The 20,915-nt window shown below is 40.5% G+C and overlaps 1 protein-coding gene and 1 long non-coding RNA gene across 10 annotated transcripts in view; one reads left to right on the top strand and one right to left on the bottom strand.

Moving 5' to 3' along the window:
- The window catches only part of LOC111593945 (pneumococcal serine-rich repeat protein), a 91,352-nt gene that overhangs the window by 6,755 nt on the left and 63,682 nt on the right, over window positions 1-20,915 (bottom strand). Inside the window, exons 1-2 of one of the 8 annotated variants that reach the window (XR_003944324.1) lie at window positions 3,967-4,554; window positions 966-3,885 (exon numbers count right to left, since the gene is read on the bottom strand). The exons of 4 other annotated variants lie outside the window; for them this stretch is intronic. The gene's annotated coding sequence lies outside the window, so the exon portion shown is untranslated. Of the gene's footprint in view, window positions 1-965; window positions 4,555-20,915 lie in introns of those variants that run through there. 3 more of the 8 variants (XR_003944326.1, XR_003944325.1, XR_003944323.1) reach the window with 3 other exon arrangements.
- Window positions 12,076-20,915, top strand: part of LOC111593947 — a 68,093-nt gene continuing 59,253 nt past the window's right edge. For both annotated transcript variants that reach the window (XR_002751077.2, XR_002751076.2), the window contains exons 1-2: window positions 12,076-12,536; window positions 12,592-12,679. This is a non-coding gene — a long non-coding RNA (uncharacterized LOC111593947). The remainder of the gene's footprint in view (window positions 12,537-12,591; window positions 12,680-20,915) is intronic.

Here is a 20,915-nt window from a genome sequence, read left to right as displayed (position 1 = left end):
GTCAGATTGCGTTAGCATTTGTGCGTTATTGCATGAGGAAACCAATTGCATTCAATTTGTTAAGCAACAAATGTTTCACAATTGAATTTTATATTCTAATAGCTACTACGATAAGCATTACTTGGGATTTAGGAATGTTGTAAGAGATATTCAAACAAAACTTAAAATTAAATAGCATAGCACTGTTATTTAACAGTGGATTAACATCACTATTTTATTTAACATTGTACGGTTATTTAGCTGGCTTTAACAGAGTTGTTATATAGCGAGCTAACATACAACTGTTACTCAACGTCCGTTAACATATTGCTGTTATTTAACAGTGAGCACTGTTATGTCATATTGATATTAGTTTACAGAGTTCACAGCACTGCTATTGAGCGTTTAATTGATCTGCAACATTAAGCCCATTGATGAATGGAAAGCAATATCTCATATTTCTCAGTGAATTGCATATTTTGGTTGGCAATCATTATTTATAAAATGAATTTAACAGAGTAGCAGAGGCCATTTATGAGTTACATATTTGGCTCAAAAATTGAATTATTTTAAAATCATGCCGTGAGTATGAACTTTATATAGAAAATGTAAAAAAAAGTGGAAATTATGATTGAATTTCGTTATGGCTTTTGACAGCAGCAACGAAAATATGTGACAAATACTTGATGCGAGATAATAATAATTGATATAAATTTAATATGGAATTTGATTAGCAGTTGAGGCATGCCAATTTTTATATTAAAATTGATAAACTAGAGCTGAGCGCGTGTCGTGTTTGCTGCAGTGACACGAGCACGGTCAATTCTATTTATTTATCGATATTTTGTTTGGTAAACACTTGTTATAAGCTACACTAGTTCACTGAATCACTGAATAGTTCACACAATCGATGAAAAGAACGAAAATCAAATTTGCAATATATAGAGGAAAAATTGAGTTTACTTTAAAAGGCATTGCCTACTTACAGGCGCGCGTTTGTGTATGTTTTCTTTTCAATTGCTATTCTCAGAAATTGTAGCCAATTGTCGTTGTTGTTGTTGTTGCTGTTGCTCCTGGACATCGATGGGCAATTTGTAAACTGTTTTGTTGCGCTGGCACTGGAGTGGAAGTGGACAATCGAACTGGCTCACAATTACACGCACGCACACACAGAGAGCGGGGCACAGGAGACATGAAGTAGTAGCAGTAGAAGTGGAAGAAGAAGAATTGGTAGTAGTTGAAGTACATGTTAGCGCAGCGGAAACGGAAGTGAAAGCCAAAAATATCAAACAGGAAACGGCATTCGGGCAAAGGCGTCTCTCGATTGTTGCTATCGCAGCTATCGCTGTTATAGTTCATGATGGTCGCATGCCCGTATAGTGCACGGGCGTATCCCTGCTGAACGAGTGCGGCTTCTTGCCGGACTGACTCTGGCCGGAGGTGAGGGTGACAATGACCACGAAGACGCTGGCACAAACCAAACACAGCAGCACAGTGGCCAGGACAATGCAGACGATCCGCTTACGCTTACGATCCGCCTCCTCATCCTCGTCCGTTTCGTCGCTCAGCGATTTCTTTTTAAGCTTATGCGAACCGCCACTGAGCGAGGCTTTTCGGCCGGCCGCCAGCTTGTGATGGAAGGGACGCAGCACCTGAGCCGCAAAGGCGGCATCGGTCAGCTCCTGCTCATAGGTCAGCGAAGATTTGCGCTCGAACGAGGGTCGCTTCTCCTCGATGAAGGCCGCTGCCACTGCAGCAGCAGAAATGGGACGTGGACTGCGTTTGATCTCGTCCACATTGACAACGCCGGCGGCACTGACACTAGGCACCGCCGTCGACAGCGGTCGGCTGTTGCGTCGGTGGGGTGAACTAAGCTCGAAATCATCTTCCGCAGCACCGCTGGCATCGCCACCAATGAAGCTCTTCGACTTTTTGGTGGCACTCAAAGCCTCTCGATAGCTGCGCAGTCGAACGCTGGCGCTGTGGAGCGCCTTGGCCTGTTTGACGCTGGCGCTGGCATTGGTGCCTTGGAAGGCAGCAGCTGCCGCCAGGACGCCGGGTCGATGCACAGTCAGCTCTTCCAGATTGCTGGGCGACAGGTACAGTGAGCGTCCGTGTTGTGCGCCGCGCTTAAAATGATATGCAGCACTGGCAGCTGCGGCAGCGCTGTGCAGCTTGCTGGTGGACGGACGGCCGTCCAGTTCCAGGCTGTGGGTGCTCTGCTGTCGGGAGTGGGGTAGATGATGTGGTTTCTGTTTAATGCTGTTCGAGGCGGAGGCGGCGGGCGGATGGGTGGCGCTGTGACCGGCGGCGACAATCAGACCAGGCGCCGTCTCATCAAACGAAGCGGAACTCTTGCGCTGCATCCGCTGCACGGCCACAGCGGCGGCTGCCAGCTCTGCCACGCCCAGCTCGTCCATTTTCGTATGGCTATTGCTACGGGAACGCGACTCCACAAAGAGCTCATTCTCCAGCGACAGATTGGACTGGGGAAACAGCGAACGGCCGTCGAGCGGCTCTATCAGATCATCGTTCAGCGACGGATGTCGTATTTGTGACTCAACCACCGAGTCGGGCTTGCTGCTGGGCCTTCTGCCGGGATCATTGAAGGAGCGATGCGAACGACAGCCCCGACGACTGGGCGAGGGCGAACGTGAGATCTCCTTGCTGCCAGCCGGTGGACCGGGCATCAAGAAATTGGCACGCACCGAGCTGGTGCGACGACTGGAGCTGGCCGAACCAGCGGCGACGGCCAATTGAATTTGCTCCATGGCGGCGGGATCCTGTTGGGCGTGGAAGGAATGCGTTTTCTTCATCTGAAAATTGGTAGACGGATGAACGTCAATTGTGTCTGAGCGCCGAAATAGATTCTTTTTCAGCTGCAGCTGCTGCTGTTGCTGTTGCTGTTGATGCGTCTGGTGCTGCGTGTGCGGGTGGTGCGGCAGCATATCATCGACATCAATGAATTGAATTGGTGATGTGCTGCCGCTGCCGCCCAGCGTGGAGCGACCCAGGCCAAGCGACATGCCCAGACCCACATTGTCGCCCAGGCTGCTGCTGCTGACCAAATAAATATCTGGCTGTGGTTGTTGTTGCTGTTGTTGTTGTCGGTGGTGCTGCTGCTGTTGTTGCAAATGCTGCTGCTGCTGCTGGCCAAGCACTGGGCTGACCGCATGCGAGGTGGGTGAGCTGGTGGAGCTCGAGTGCGTGTGCTGGCGGTGGTGCTGATGTGGCGCATGCGTATGTGTTGGCAATTGGTGGTGTCGTGCAGCAGCTGCCTGTGCGGCCAACTGCTGAAATGTGTGCATATGCAGCTGTTGCTGCTGTTGTTGTTGTTGTTGTTGTTGGTGGTGCTGTTGTTGTTGTTGTAGGTGGTGGTGCTGGCGTGCAGATAGTGCCGGCGATACGGAACCGCTGCCACCAGCTACATGCGTATGTTGTTGTTGGGGTAAATGTTGTTGTTGTGGTGGGAGTGCTAGGGTCTGCGGCGGTGCAGACGATCGCACGGGCAGCGGCGACGCCGAGCGGTGGATCAGCGGCTGCTCATGCACAATGAAGCCATCATCTAAATCTAAATCAAGTTCACTAGCTATCGGTGCATAGTTATCAATGGCCATCGACAATGAACGATGGATGGGCTTCAGCTTGGGTGGTTTCTTTTTGGTGGCGGGATTATCAAAGGAGGACGTGCCCGAGGTATGCTCCTCATCCGCATCGCCGGCAATCAAATATGGATCATAGCTATGGACAGATACCACATGCTGATGTCGCGACTGCTGCTGTTGCTGCTGCTGATGGTGGTGCTGCTGGTGGTGCTGCTGCTGTTGGTGGTGGTGCGACTGCGACTGTTGCTGCTGACCACCGCTGGTGCCGCGCTCCATGCGGTAGTAATACTGCCGTGGGTATCTATGGTAGTAATGTGCAATTGTGGTGCTGGTATGTGGGTGGTGTGGCGAGCAGGAGTGGGGTAATCACACAGACACTGACCTGGTCGTTTGCTAACTGTAACGGTGGTGGTTGTGCTGGTGGTTCTTATTCGAGTTCGAGTGGTTCGAGTTCTTATTGTTGTTCTTGATTGTTGGCCCGTTGCCTTGGCTGCGCTTTTGATTGCTAGTGGTGCTGTGGTGCTAGTGCTTAGTAGTGCTAGACACCCAAAAAACAGGGCTGGCGAGGTGAGATAAAGAGACACAGAGAGAGAAAGAGAGAAAGAAAGACAGAAAGAGAGAGAGAGAGAGAGAGCAAGAAATCTAGTAGGTGTGTGTAGTCGGAGTTTAGGGCGGGTGGGCGGAGCTTTGGGTTGCAGTCTAAGGACAAACACACACACACAGACACAGACACACACAAGGACTTAGACAGAGACGCTAAACAACGAGATGTTAAATGTGCAGGATATTCAGGATATATGCAGCATTAAAGGCAACTAAGTTGTTGTTGTTGTTGTTGTTGTTGTGTGGTTGTTGTTGTTGTGATTTTCAATGCTCTTCCTTTTTGTGGTGGCTGTTGTTAATCTCTTTTTTTTTTACTACTTAATTTGGTTTTTATTGTCACATTGTGTATTGATGATTGTTGTTGTTTTTGATGTAAGAATGCTTTGTATTTGGTTTTATTTGTTGTTTATTGTTGTTGTTGTTGTTGTTTTTAGCTACACTCATTAAAATGGGCAAATACAAAAGCACAACTAGAAGTAGACAAGAGAAATACATAAAGAAATAACATATTAGCAAGCTGGACGGGTTGTGTGAAGGAAGTGGGATGTGAGAGTAGTTGGTGATTTGGTAGCTGCTGGTTGCTGGTTGGTGGTTGGTGGTGTTTGCTCCTGGTTGGTGTAGGTGGTGCAGCTTGCTGTGCTGTACTCGTGTGTAATTGTGTGCAAATCAAAATCAAAAATTGATTAGCAAAATAATATCAAATACATAAAGACGCGCAGGAAAAAGAAAATTTTCTGTTGCAAATTGAGTCGAAGATCGTAAATCTGTACAGAGCTCTATAGGTAACTATATAGCAGCTGCATATATAAAATTTGTAGCTTAGAGTAATTCATAAGCCTTTCCAACTACACTTATGTTTGCTATAATGGCATTTGCAGTGTTGTAAAACTCATCAAAAAGAGCTCAGCTTGCCTTAGAGCTTAGCTGTGCCTTAATCAACTCTTAGCTTATGATTTGATACACATATAACTCCATTGCTATAATATTTCCACTCTCATTTCAATAGCAATTATTTAAGTGTCATTCCCATGGCTACTGCCACTCCAGTGTTGTATAACTCAACATAATCCCCGGCAGGTTTAATCAATTTGTACTCAGCTTAGGCAATGACACGCCCCATTGCCGCTAGATTTTCCGGGCAAACCGTTGCTAAAAGTAACATTTTCATTGCCCAAGAGCCAAAGTACCTAAATTCCTGCTTCAGCCTGGACTTATCTATTTAAAGTACTTTCTCTGCAGTTGTGTGTAGAAATTTGCATTACAATCCTGGAAATTTGCGCGTCCCCCAACAGCAGCATTTGGTCACGTCGTCCTTTTGGGATGCCAATGCGCAATGCGAGTTAATCGAATTGAATCTATTTGGACAGTTCGTAAACCGAGCCAATGCAACTCTGGGCGGGTCAGTGCTCAGATGGGCGTGGCGTTGTGTGGTGAGTATCGCGCAACTCGTTTGGCAGCACACACAATTCATCATTTTGGGGGCATATACCTTTTGTAAGCCGACACGGGCCAGAAGGGGAGGACGGTTTTGTAACGTTTTGCATAATTTAAAGCGACAGGCCACAGTCGGTTGCTTCAGTTGGGCTTGGGTCCTGGTATGTCCTTTGCCACTGTCACTGTCACAGTGTTAATTTTTCAAAGCTCATTGATGGATGAGTGCGCCAGTTGACATTTATGTGCCTAGCCACACACACACACACACTCGCACACACACACACTGAAGTGTTGGAAAAGCTCTTCAAAAATTAACGCTCTGCGACTGAAAACTTGTTCGTGCCTCGCTACGAAACGAGTTAAACATATTAAAATTTGCTTATGCAAAAGGTAGAGAATGAAACAGACTCACACACACACGCACACATTTACCCTAAGCGTTCTGTGTGTGTGTGTGTGTGGGGCAAATGCTCTGAAGACATTTAACATCACGTACTTTAAATATGTTTAAAAGAGCTTAAGTGAAATGAAATGTGGCGGTTAGACATATATATATACATATGTGTATATATTTAAATATGTAATAAAAAAGAAGTGTGCGCTGACTTACATACATATACTCGCATTTACCAACACTGAAACACACACACGCCGTATAAGTAATCACACATGTGTGTATGACAGCGTCTGGCGTTGGCAACAATGCCAGCTGCGAGGTGTGAGTGTGTGCGTGTGTGTGTAAGGCACAGATGCTTGGATACCCGTATCCCTTTGTCTTAGAGCAGACAGTGAAAGCAGCAGCAGCAGCACAGCTTAGCCCCCGTCTCGGCTAACGCGCGCGCATTTGAGAATTCTGTTTCAGTGGCTGTTTGCTCCAGGAGCACTTGTCAAATTCCGTCTCATATCAAATCTGAGACGAATTAGATGTAAGTCTCCGCCTTGTAAGAATCCCCTCATGCAAACGAATATTACTCGAGTGGGCAACACACAACAAATCGGATTTGTTTTTTTGATATGTTTGAGCCATTGTAGACGTGTACCAAAAATACATACACACATTTATTATGCCATCTGCAATGATTTGGGTTGCTGCAACAGCATCAATTTACTGTTACTCTTGGCCATTATCAAGCAACACAACGAATTTCTTACGAATTATTGCGCATATTTCGCTTATACAAAGGTATTATACTATATGTATGTATGTGGTTGCTCGTAAATTGGCATTCAGAGTTATTGCTGTTTGAGTTAGAGATTGTATAAGCTTGAAGTGCTGAAGTATCATTTAGATCATGGGCATCTTATGTATCATGTAGATGTATAGACATCAAAGAAATAATATATATCATATACATCATGTGCATCATATACATCATGTGCATCATATACATCATGTGCATCATATACATCATGTGCATCATATACATCATGTGCATCTTATACATCATATACATAATATACATCACATACATCTTATAAATCCTATACATTATACACATCATATACATCATATATATCCTATACATCATATACATACTATACATCATATACATCTATGCAACATATACATCATGTACATCATATACATACTATACATCATATACATCATATAAATCATATACAACATAAACATCATATACATTATATACATCCTATACATCATATACATCATATACGTCATATACATCATGTACATCATATACATCTTATACATCTTATACATCATATAAATCATATACAACATATACATCATATACATTATATACATCATATACATCATATACATCATATACATCATATACATCATATACATCATATACATCATATACATCTTATACATCATATAAATCATATACAACATATACATCATATACATTATATACATTCTATACATCATATACAGCATATGCATTGTATACATCACATGCAATATATAGCTCATTGAGCTCATAGAGCTCATATAGATCATATAGCATATATAGATCATATAGTTCATATATATGTCATATGTATCATATAGATCAACAGCTCCTTTAACTATTTAGACTATATAAAGATTTTACATAACTTTCATTATAAATTTGTCTCTATTAAGGAAAGAGATTTCAAATGTATGGCATATTTACTCGATTATATATAGTATATATACGCGCATATCTGCGCCAGATTAGATGCCCTAATTATACGGCCCTCTGCTGTCGCGGCAACACAGCACTAAAGTATTTTGTGCTGGCCCCGCCCACTTGGGCGCTTTTAAATATAATAGATTGTTCCATAAAGATTAGCTATAATTAAAATATTCTAGCAAACATCAGCTGCAAACGATTATCAACTTGTGCGTAAGCATAAGCTATGCTCTTTATGCGCTCCGCACCACCGAAACGCACAACCACCCAACCACCCATTCCTTTACCTACTGCTGAGTCGTGCTGATTTTTGAATACTTGCGGCATATCAGAAGCTCAAAGCAGATGCCTTAATTGGCATAAACAATGGTTAATTAACATAAAACTAACATTTCGAAGCCACGACAAGCGAAGCCAATTTAAATAGCCATACGTGCGTAATTAGCTGCCTCGCAACCCTGTCCAGTGTGACCGAACTGGCAGCCAGTGTTGCATAATGACTGACGGCTGACTGCTGACTGTTTTGTTGACTGTTGACGGCAGTTGCTGAAATTTCCGGTCTGACTGCTTTGGCCTGTGTTAAGTGTGAGCAATTAATTGCGTTTAATGGCGACCCACAAGCACACCGCACCACAGAAAACCGCCCGAATCGCACTCGCACACACACACACACATCAGCCACAGCCATCATATTTCGTTAAGTGGTAAACGAAGGTTGTGCCAGACGTCGTCATCGTCATCGTCGTCGTTTTAATATTATTAAATCCGGCGTGGTTTCCGTTGCGTTTTACGCATATTAATGAAGCCCAAAGCGTTTCAGTTGTCGTTGCTTACCAAAAGGATTCGAATTTCGACTCGCAGACTCTGAAACTTCTGCCTTGCACACGCTCCCAAATCCGATTAAATGCCAAACGAATTATGCAGTAAAATGCACTCCTGTCTTCTGCTGCAAGGCAAGCTGCTCTCTCTCCAGACACTCGATTTGTTGTACTTATGTTTGTGCAATTAAAATGTTTGCACGCAAACACACACACACACACAAATACACTCAAACATAAGCGCACTCATACTAAAGCAATTCAAGTAAACGTTGAGTTATTTCTTGCATTTGTTCTGGCACGCGCACAGTGGGTTAAGTAGCTACGTTTTACGAGAGAATTCTTAGTTAAAGTAACAATACCTAACACTGTTATCTACATTAGTATAACTTTATGGAATAACATTCTATTATCATAACAGCCTAGTAATTCTGTTATCTACATAGTTCACCTTTGTGGTGTATCATCCTTATGTTATTTACATCATTCAGCTATGTACAATAACATTCTTCTGTTATATGTGCAGACTAACATTACTCTGCTATACACATAACAGCTCACTCTGTTATCTACACAGTTCAAAGTTGTGCAATAACAGACTTATGTTATAAGACAATTCTGTTATTTGCCTACCTAAAGTTTTTTATTTGTTATTTATTTGCATAGCATAGCTTTGTGCAATAACATTCTGATGTTTATTGATAACGTAGTCTTAGACCTTACAGCAAATACAAAAGTTCTCTAGAATTTGGTTCTACCTTTGCTTGTACTTAATATGATAGACACGTAGGCCATGGTGCACGGCGTACTGACGGCTGTGCCTGACAGTTATGCAATATTATTTTAAAAACGCATTCCAGCAGCGCTATGGACTCTCTCTATCTCTCTCGCTCTATCTGCCCCTGCTGAAAGCGAAGAGCTGCAGCAAAGGGGCAACAGCAAATGATGGTTGAATGAAGGCGAAGTCAAAGGCAAAGTCTAAGGCATTTTTGAGTTTCTATGTAATTTGAATTGTTTTGTAAATTGAATGGGCAAGCATTTGAGCTGCCCAACACTGGTCGGAGCAACGGGTCACGCGCCAATGCCCAACACTGGGGCCATAGCCGTACATAAGCTTATTAAGTGCGCTTAGCTCTTTAATAAACAGCCATAGAAACTTTGCTGCAAATGCAACAGCAAAACAGCAACAGCAGCAGTTCACATGGCCTCAAAAGCTTTTTGGCCACATCATTTTCGTTGGCTGCGGGTGGCTGTGGAAGAGGGCGGCACGGGTGGTTGTAGAAGGACAAATCTAAGCGCGCAAATAACAAAATAAATACAATATAGAAGCAAACAGGCAGAGATAGAGGGGGTCAAGGGGGCGAGCGGGAATGGCCACAACGCCTTCGGGTGCTAAATTCAATTAAATAACTGGACAAAACTTTTCACAACAGAAATTTTCAACGTCTTGAAATGTTTTGGCTACAGTTTGACAACAATTTATATAGAGACACACACACACTCAGACACACACACACACACATTGAATGCGACTGGCTAAAAGTTTTATACAATTTTTGTAGCATTCACAAGACCCTTGGCCCAGAGTGAAAGTGCACGTAACATGCCACGCCTCCCCCGCACCTAGTGGCCCCCACATACATTTTGATGAATTGTGAAGTAGCTGAGCCAACGTGGAGACTTGAACTAAATCTTAAAAACTTTTCGGTCGCAATGGTCGCAAGCATTCTTTAGCCAGTTTGCTAAATGAATTTACACGACCGCAAGCTGCTTAACTTGCCTCAAATGGGCGTGACCGGGATCAGGGCTCAGAGGACGAAGGTGAAGCAACATAACTTAAGCCGCAAGCTCATTTTATATCACTTATCGCTCGTCCGTTGGCCACACAAGAAACAAATGGGTAATGAAAGGCCTGGCATAAAGTTTCATTTTAACAGTTACATATTGGGCCAAAAGGCGAGTGAGGAGCTGCTGGCAATGCCCGACTAGCAAGTGCTGTGTAATTATGAAAAGGCTGTATACATTATGAAATGAAATGAATTGCAAAGTATTTAATGGTATAACTATTGGATGGCACCAGGAATATAAAAGGACATAATTAGCCAACGGCTTGAGTTGTTGTGGGACACGCGTTGCTTATAAGCATTTTCAATAACTTTGCAACACTGGTTTTCCAACACTATACATGTCAACACTATAGATGTCTTAAGTCATATATTTATCAGATTTCTACTTTCAGATTTCCAAGCACTGAAAACTCTTTTAAAATATCCTATGTCCAATTTGCACTTCGTTTCCCCAAGTGCAGTCAAGCTCATCTTTTTCAGCTCGTTCAGGCCTACAGGGTATTATTACAAACTACAGCTTGGGTCAACAGCTGCTTTATCAGCTGGCTTCCTTATGTCCTTTCGTCCTTTCCTTTGCATATATTGACTGTATTCATTTTTATAGCTCTTTTATACACACACACAAATATATTTATATATCTTTCTGTGAGTTTGCGTAATTATTTCTGCTGCTGTCGTCGCTCTATCTTCTTCTTCGTCTGCTCAGTTTTCTTTCACTTCCGCCCAAGTTTTGGCCGCGTTGTTCTTTATGTGTCATGTACATAAATTCGTATGGATTATACCAAATTGTTGTTTAATACCGTTTTCAATTAGACTTGATGGCATTATGAGCATACGCTGACAGCGTTTTAAGCTTAATTCCACATGCTTGTAAATAAAATATGTCGAGTAGCGATAAATCTTGAGTTTTTGTAAAAAATAACCTCGTTTTATGCCTTGAAGTTTTTACACTTTAATTTAATTCAGATAACCTTGAACGCTTAACGAATTTACGCCTCATTTAACAGCTACCTTTAAAGCTGTTAACAGCTACATTAGCATAACGTTTATCAGGCGCAGTGTTGTAAAATGCCAGCCATAAACGTTTTATGTGGCACTTCAACATATTATGCAAATTGTAGATAGACCATAAATTGAAAATCATAAAATGCTGCAGCCCTAGAGAGCAAATATTGTGAGTACAAATTAGTTTTGATAACTTTACAACACTAATTTCGAATTCTAAGCATTTTACAATTCTGAGCGTATGTTGTTAAAAAACACTTGATTTCAGGAATATACTTTTTAGAACTTTTAGGTCTTTTTAATACTAGAAGTCTTGCCTTTAAGAAACTAGTGCTGTAAAACGTCGAATAGAGCTTGCACAACATTATTTTAGGTATATATATATGGTATAATGAGACTTGATAGTATTAGAAGTCTGTGTCTCAAAAACAGTGTTGCAAAATGTTCATTAAATTTAAATTCGCTTTTTAGTCATTATAAATAAATCTAGAAGAAACCAGTGTTGTAAAATGTTTCGTTAAGTTTAGTAGCTACGTGGATCCCATGCTAAAATAGTAGGCAAAATTTTACAGATTTAAATACATTTTAAATATAAATAGATTTTAGTTTCAAGAAACTTTTCAGTGCTCTAAGTTCGTCTCTAAAATGAAGTGTTGTAAAATGTTCAATAACATGTTTTTAACTTAGATAAATTGCGCTTTAAAGTCACGCCGCATAAATTTCATATACTTAAGACACTCAAGTTCAAATTTATGTACATGCCACGAGCTAAAGCCTATTGTGGCTAAAGAGACATATTATTATTATTATTTTCTTCTGCTACGGCTACGTGCTTTACATAGGGTCTTCGGTTTCAGTATTGAAAACGCACGGGAACCATTAATAAAAATGGCAAAAAAAATTGAAAAAAGAGAGAAAAAAAAAGAGCCGCCCACATATTGAAAGCTGAAGTAAATAACAATGCGAACGCTTCATTAAATGATGTGGCACTAACCAACCGAACAAGAAGAAGAAGAAGATAGAGAACAACAACAACAACTACATAGATAAAAGGCAGTCTATTGACAGTGCCTCACAGCTGCGTGCGGTCGCATGGTGTGAAACTTGCCATAAGTATATGTACATACAAATATATCTATATGTATGCGTATGTATATTGCCTTATCTGTTTTAGGGCTCTATTTGTAGCACTTGAATGGAAGAAGCAAGCGACGACCCGCTGTGACGCTAGCTACATTTGATCAAGATTTGTGGTTGTGCGTGTGAGTGTGTGTTTGTTTATGTTTACAATGTAAACTGACATTTAGAATTAATTGATTTATGTGTTCAAGTATTTGGCAATTTGGTTTGGCCAGAGCTTTCCCATGCTGCTTGGCTTAAATAATGTCAACTGCCAAAACAAGGCTGCAATCAGCGAGGCCAAGTGCAATCAGCACGTACCAAGCCATATAAGTGTGTGTGTGTGTGTAGTTATTATGAGTAGCTGCTGCCACGCCCCGCTGCCTGCTTGTATTAATCAATGCACAATTTTTCATAATAAGTCAGCCGCAGCTGCAGCACAAATTGAAAATGGCAGCCGCAAAAACACAGAGAGCGAGAGAGACAGAGACAGAGAGAGAGAGTGAGCGAGCGAGCGACACGCACACACGTACAGCTCCGTTCAGGTGTCCTTGGCAGAATAATGTGACCTGGCTCTGGTTATTGGGCAATTGCCGCAGGAGCCATTGATTCATTTATGTCGTGTAATTTGACAACATAAATAAATTAGGGGCGAGCGAACAGGCTATGGGGCAGTAACAATGACAAAACAGGCGGCAGATAAAGCTAACGGTAAGGCTAAGGCTAAGGCTACACGCTAAACAGTAAACGTAAAGCTCAAGCCAAGAGTAAGGGTAAAAGCAAAGGTAAACGGTTAGCGGATATTGGCAAGGCAACAGGAAACGCAACAGCACAGAATACACGACATGCAACAAAGACAGACATATAGAGCGAGAAAGACAGAGACACATAGAGAGAGAGAGAGAGAGAGAGAAAGAGGGAAAGAAAGATAGGTAGAGCATAACGAAACAAAGCGTAGCGAGCAACAACATTTTCCAACAGTCCCAGCGGAAACGGAAATCTCAGGTGTTTGCCTTTGAGTTGCGTCCCAGGAAAATCGCCCAACATCAACATTTTTCTTACAGCTTCTTCATCTTCTGCTTTTGCTTCTTCTTCTGCTGCTGGTTCTCCTGTGTCGGCTTCAGTTTTTAGCCACAGTTATGTTTCAGCAACAACTTTTGCCCTCAGCTACAGTTACAGGTTGAACTAATTAATCTTATTTTCTAGCAATCAGAAATAAAAACCATGTCGAAACGCAAGAAATTAATGACTTATGCGACTTTGATATACCTTAACTTTAAGAGTAATACAAGATGTTAATGGACGACCTTAAGTAAGTTATTAGCTGAGTTGTTAGAGATTTCTTAGGCAGTTTATATGATAGACTAGCAGCTACCCTCACTTGACTATAAATTTTAGCTGGAAATAGCAGAAATGCGACTGTGATGTACCCTAACTTGAGTGAGACAGATAAGTTTAATCATAGTTCTTGACTATGAAATACCGCAACTTGAGTAAGAAATGTAACTGAAAATGGCTCAATAGCTTTTGCTGCAGCTTAGCTATTGTGAATAGGGCTAAGTGGGCGTGGCAAACATATATTTGCTTTTATATTGATCTGGCTATGCATGAGTGTTGTATAAATACATAACAAAGGTGTTTGTGGCATGGCATACGTTTGTCCTCTAAGCTCTGCTCATCTCAACTCAGATTTCAAGCAGCTCAAATATCCAATTTGTTCAATCAAGTATCAGATTTAAGGAATTGTGGTATTATAAGCGAGTTTATATAAATTGTATTACCAGCTCTATAGTCATGCATATCTCATATCTCATATCATATCATATCCTATCACTATCATAATATATTTTTCCCCTTCTAAAAAACCTTATTAACTACTTCAATTTGTTACCTAAGATTGTATATACATATATTTCATATCCCCTTTTTCGCTCAGTGCTTTAACTCGACAGGCAGCTCAGCTGCCTCTGCCTTGTGGCAAAAGCTATAAACTTCAAGTAAGCGTAGTCTAAACGTTGATAGAGACAATGAAAATGACGCTGAACCTGGCGACATTCTCGTGATGTTGATGTTGACATGAATGACGTGATGAATGTCGCCAGCGTTTTGATGAATGTGTCCTGAGCATACGTGGGAGAGGGGGTCGCGGCGCTAGCTGGAAAAACACGCGCAAAACAATTTCAAGTGTCGTCATTGCGTTGCCATTGCCAAGCGCTCCATCATACGCGCGCATGTTCATTTGTTGCTTCCACTCGACAACTGCCACGCCCATTGTCAGAACACCTCAGCCGTGGGCCGCGATGAATGGCAATGACGCGCAACTCCTGCCGTGCAGTTTGTCAAATGCAGCAGCAATAAAAAAGAACTTCGCTTTGCATAGATGAAACAAAAATAAAACGCGGCGTATACGTAATATTTTAATTTGCACGCTCTCTGCGCTGTCATTATAAAGTGTAACGCGAAATCTGATATTGCTCTACATTCCGCAAAGCTGATTATATTTCAGGCAAAAGCTATACTCAATTGCTGGATGGAGAGCGCGAACGCTAAAAACAATGAAAAACATTTGCAAAAATATTTGCTTAGGTTTGGCATTAATTAAAACGAAACTGAAATGAAGCGAAATCAGAGAAGTGTTTGGCTATTGTGCTGAAGGACTCTTTGGGTTTGGATTGGTCATTGAATAAGCAAGCGATTCGGTCTCTTGTGTTTGCTTAGGTATCGAAAAAGAAATATATTTCGCAATTACTGCTTCAATTGAATAAATTTAGAAATTCAGGACTAGTGTGGAGGGGATTTGAAAGGTATATTCACTATTTTAACTTTTAAGTACCGTGTTATATCGATCTGCAGCGCTCTAGCTGTGGTTCTGTGTTCCACTTGCACTCTTGCTTTTAACTCTTTCCTTTTTAGATCTAGCTATAGCTCTCTATCTCTCGCTCGCAGCCTTGCTTCAGTAGCCTTGGCTTAATTATAGTCAGCGGCATTGCTGTCACTCTCGCTTTATCTCTCGCAGCAGATGTGGCTCTTAATCTCTATCTCCTTCTCTCTCTTACGTTTTCAATCGCATTCTACTCTTTCTCACTTGCTCTCGCTCGATATCTCTCTTAATTTCCATCTCACTCTCTGTTTCTTTTTCCTTATCTATCTTTTGTCAGCTTCATCGCTTTCATTATCTTTCTCCCTCTTTCTCTCCCTCTCGAATAGAAGAAGAGATGAATTCTTCTCTCATTCCACCTCTCACCTTCTTTCTCTTAATTTCCAACTGTACCTGATTAATTGATGATAATTAATTAAGGTATACTTATTAATTAAATTACTGTATTATAATTAATTAATTATATATAATTATTATAGTCTTTAGCATAATAATTTTGATAATGAAGATCATTATTATGTTCATCACTTTAAACATCATTATAATAATTTCATTCCTAACATCAATATTCTATTCATTAAATCATTTATTATTTTAACAAACATCATTATGATTATCATCATCTGTTAATAAACACCTATTGTATTATTAACATGATTATAATCATTTCAATCATTAATATTGTTATTATTATTTAATTATTACTAATTGTTTATTGAGTTTACAAATTGTTTAAAGAATACTTAGTTTAAGTAGGTAATTGAGTGTATACACAAACACACTCTACACTCGACTACACTAAACAACACTGCACTGAGCGACTGACCAGCCCGAGCTCTGGAATGCAACTGAATCAGCGCTGCAGCAGGTGCGAGCTTATATAGCAGGTAACAGTCACTGAAAGCGAAGAAGAACTCAGCTCAAGAGTTGTTTACAGAGCTCAAGTTGGTTTTAGAGCAAAGGTAGACTAGATGACTAGATGAGTAAAGAGCATATTAGGATGGGTTTTAATAGGCAGTTGGCTGCTATTTCATAGCTTGCCCCACACATCTAAATTAACCTTAAACAGACTTCATAATCCAGCAACTCGAAATGCCTAATGCAAACTCCCATTTAATTGCCAAAAAAAAAAGATATCAAAGTTTTCCTTGCATACGTAAAACACTTTTCTCTTCTGCCACTTAGCGCAGTCAGTGGAAATCAATTGGATTTTCCTAATCACATTGCGTTGAGCTGCGAGAAATATTGCTGTGCCGATTGATGAAATGATATTCTTTTTTGCTGCACAAAGTTTTCGATAAAAAAAATTCAATTAGAGCTGCTGCACAGAATCTGTTGCAGCTGCGTTGCAATTGGCACAGAATTTGTCGCCATTTTTCTGAATTTTCGGTGCAAAATTGATTTGCCTCATGTACACAGAAATACCTCGAACTTGTGAAGTTGTTTTGCAGGCAGCAGTAAAATTTCTGTTAGCCAAATCGATCATCAATCAGGCAAGCCATCAATAAGGTTTCAGTATCTGTCAAAGTTTTTAGATATATATATCTCTATATATGTTATATGTGTCTGCATATGTTCAATATTAGCTATGGATGCTGTGTAGCAGCAACACAATCGCCTGGTCTACGGGCGCTCAAATGGGCAACAGTTAAACGACAAATAAATTAGAATTGGTAATACAATTTCGTTGGGAAGGGGGTTTACACAGAGCAAACCGAGAGACAGGACAGACGACAGGTCCGACAGGACCGACAGGACGTGGCTTGGTCAAAATGTAATCTGAGCAGCAAGTTGGAAATGTAATTTGAGCGTAAATTACATTTGAGTACAAAATTAGCAGAATTGTCAATCTAAGTCTAATGTGTGTGTGTGTGTGTGATGTGTGAATCACAGCAGGAGGTGAGTGTGTGTGTGCGTGTGCGGGTGTGTGTGTTTGATAACATCATAATGGACACAACACAACAGGATGTGACATGACAGCAAACAGACAGTGAGGCCAAAAGACTCGACGGTCGCCCATTTGATGTGCCGCCTTTAAAATTCATGAATTTCTATGCGCACAGGACCACAGAGCAACGTTTTCGACTACCTTGCAGGTGAGCAGGTCAAGGGGGAATGGGCTACAGCAGGACCTACGCCAGAATGGACCAGCTGCCTGTGTTTATATTCAATTTATGGACGGAGTGCGTGTTGTACATGAACTGCTCGTAACTGACACACGCACACACAGGTAGCTGGCGCCACCTGTTGGCAATTTTCATAAACTGCAGCATTGTGGAAAATTTATGCAATTGCATTTATTATTTTTAATAAACGCATTTAGCCACACAACATGCAAATTAATTTTATTTAATAGACGACCAAAAATGAAAATGGAAAGGCATTAAGTGGTAGACGAACAGATACCCTGTAAGCTGCATGGAAGTGCTTAAAGGGAAAAGTTGATAGAAAATTATCAGTGAGCAATTTGATGAATAGAAATAAATATAGAATATAAATAGATAAAGGATTTGCGAGCAGATACCCTGTAATCTAGATATAAATGTTTAAATACAAGAGAAGGTTGTTATCAAGGCAAATGAATAGAAAGTTGAGAAGTTTAGAAGTTTTCAGATCTTAACTAGTAAAAGAACCAACCAATCTTTAGACCAAAGTCCTCTATAGACTTCAACATACCCTATTCCCAACACATCTCAAACGATATCAAAGAGATAATGTTGCACATCAATAACAATATGAAAATATATGGCCAAATGAATGCATTCTGTTGAAATTGGTTTGACTATTTATAAAATGTGCGCTATTATACGGTAGGGGGGCGTGGTCTACTTTGCTGTCCGCCTCCATCTCTCTGGCTTTTTTGCTTTACTGTTTCTGCGTTTGACCTCGCCATGGTTGGGCAAACAGTGCGTATGATTAATTGGCGCTTTCGCTTGTAATTTACGGTCCAGCCGACGCGACTCTTCGCTTTGCCCGGTGCTGATATGAAAGCTTGTTGAAATGTTTACTGTTTGAATGTCCATGCCACAAACATATAAACAGCTATCAGATCTCTCTCCTTCTCTGTGGACACCCTCTGTGTGTACACTCATATTTAAGCATAAATACGCCCACATGAATAGCCTGCAAAATTGTAAACTGGAATCACTTGATGCGAGTCATGAATATGCGTAGCAAGAGTCAGAAACAGTTTGCAGTTGGCTTTAATTGAGAGCTACACATACATGCGTAACGCATATATATACTTCTATATAAATATATGCGTAAGTGCTCTTAAATATTAACAACATATGTCTGCCATTCAAAGAAATTGTTGAACTTTTGAACTTGTTTATGCAAAAATATCAACAAACGTTTCAAATATTTATTTTAACAACAAAACGAAAAGAAAAAAAATTTACAGCAATTCCTGGCAAATTTGCTTGGCATAAATACTCCAAGGAATTTGGGCTGTTTACATATTTTTGTATTTTATAAACAAAGGTTTGGCTTAATAGTGTTTTTTTTGTTAGTAAATATGAATTTCCGGTCAATAGTTGTTTGCCAAATAAGTGTGCAGCACATGGAATTCATAATTCTTTAATTTCATTTTCTTTTAAAAAATACAATTTTGTCTTCAATAAATAAAAAGGCAGAGGCAAAAATGTGATAAGAGAAAGTGGATGAGAATTTGTGTAGTCCTAACTTTAATTGCTTGCAAATTCATTGGGCATAAATGCCGAAACAAAGAAGCATATCTGCATGATACATGACTTACAGAAAGACTTTTAAATGAAATGGATTTGCATTTTCAGAAATCTTATTCAACTAAATTAAATGAATAAAGTTTTGATTATAGTTTTATGTTCAAGTATCAGACACGATAGGAATTCTGTTTACTCTGTTAATATAGTCTTAGACATGATTAGCCTGTTTAATCTTCAGTAATTCGTTTGTAGCATTTGTCTATATCGTTATGAAAGAGAAAAACTTTAAAATGTTCTTGCGCTTTTTAAAACAGCTTAGCCGCAGCTTAGTGAGCAAGTCAAAGTAGAGACAGATATATATATATATATATACAGCAAGAGTGAGAGGGAGACTACTGGAACGCGAACTAGTGATAGTCTGTGTAATGCTCTTATAGAGCAGCATATGCTTTGGCCAACTTTTCATTAGTTTAATGCAGAATTATTTATGCTTTTTACTCAACGTACAAATGAACATTGCGCGTGGTTGGCTCCTTTTAGCGACGCCCCTGTTATCTGGCGAGGCAGCACCTGCTGCCATGTCTTAATCATATTTTTACAATTTTCGCTCGCAGCACTTTTTATACATGTCCTTTTTCTGTGCTTTTTGTTAAAATGCAGCTTGCCAAATGACATGCATATAAAATGTACAAAAATATTACATTACACAGCTGCAAGGGGGCGTGTCACAAGGCATGCGCGTATTACTTGTAATGAATAAATAAACATGGGAAGCATGGGCACACACAAAGTCGCTAGCGTTACCATGTTACACACACACACACACACACAGTGTTGCTGCATGTGACAGCGTTGCTCGCAGTTTGTTACTCGCGCGAATAGTTGACATTTTTCATTTGCATCAATATCAATTCCATTCGCATATTTCATGCACGATAGATATGCTGTGCGTGCGTGTGTGTGTGTGTGTGTCTTGGTTATGGCCACGGTTATGGTTATTGTTATCGTATACTGGCGGCAGAAGCAAATTAAAGACCATAGTCGAGCGACAGGCGCAGCATATACAAACAACATTGCTGTTATCCTTCGACTCTAACTGTAGGTCCTCTGTGTGTGCGTATGTGTACTTCTGAGTGTGACATATTGACAGTAGCGAATTGTTTTTATGTCCTTGCCAAGGATACTACAAATATGCTAAGCAATGTGCAATGCACTCGAAGCTCTTCAGCATATATTATAACATGTCTAAACATTATAATATATATATATATATATATATATATAAGAAGAGAGTATTAAAAGTGAATATATATTAGAGATAACTATTCTATATCATAAAAAAATATATATGTGTGTCATGGCGATAGAATATATAGAGAATAGTTAATACTTTTATGCTTTTTGAGATACATCCCTTGCCTACATCTAAGACTTTTATAATGTTGCATATATATGTTATCATACAAGTACCAAGTATCATACAATTATCTATAAGTAGTCTCATAAGGGTATTCACTCTTTGTTAATACACAGTTTTCTTTTGCCTGTGCTCCATTTCAGTTGTATTGAGCGTCAGCAGGATGCCATTTCGCTAGACGTGTAGAAGAATGAGGACAATTGTGCTTGACTCTCTTGACGCTGAACTCGACTTGTTTATTATATTGACTTTTGCTGTTTACGCTTAATGGCAGTTGTTGCCAGTGTTGCAAGTGTTGCAAGCGCTGCACTAAAATTTCATGGCTAGTGCATTACTCTAATCACTTACGACTCAGCTCAGCTTAGCGCAGCGCAGCGCAGTTCGGTCTCAGATTCAGT

Source organism: Drosophila hydei, unplaced genomic scaffold (assembly GCF_003285905.1).
Source record: "Drosophila hydei strain 15085-1641.00,03,60 unplaced genomic scaffold, DhydRS2 tig00008122-arrow-pilon, whole genome shotgun sequence".
In the NCBI taxonomy this organism is placed as follows: domain Eukaryota; kingdom Metazoa; phylum Arthropoda; class Insecta; order Diptera; family Drosophilidae; genus Drosophila; species Drosophila hydei.
Note: the sequence above shows the minus strand (reverse complement) of the source record. Positions and strands in the feature narration are given on the sequence as shown.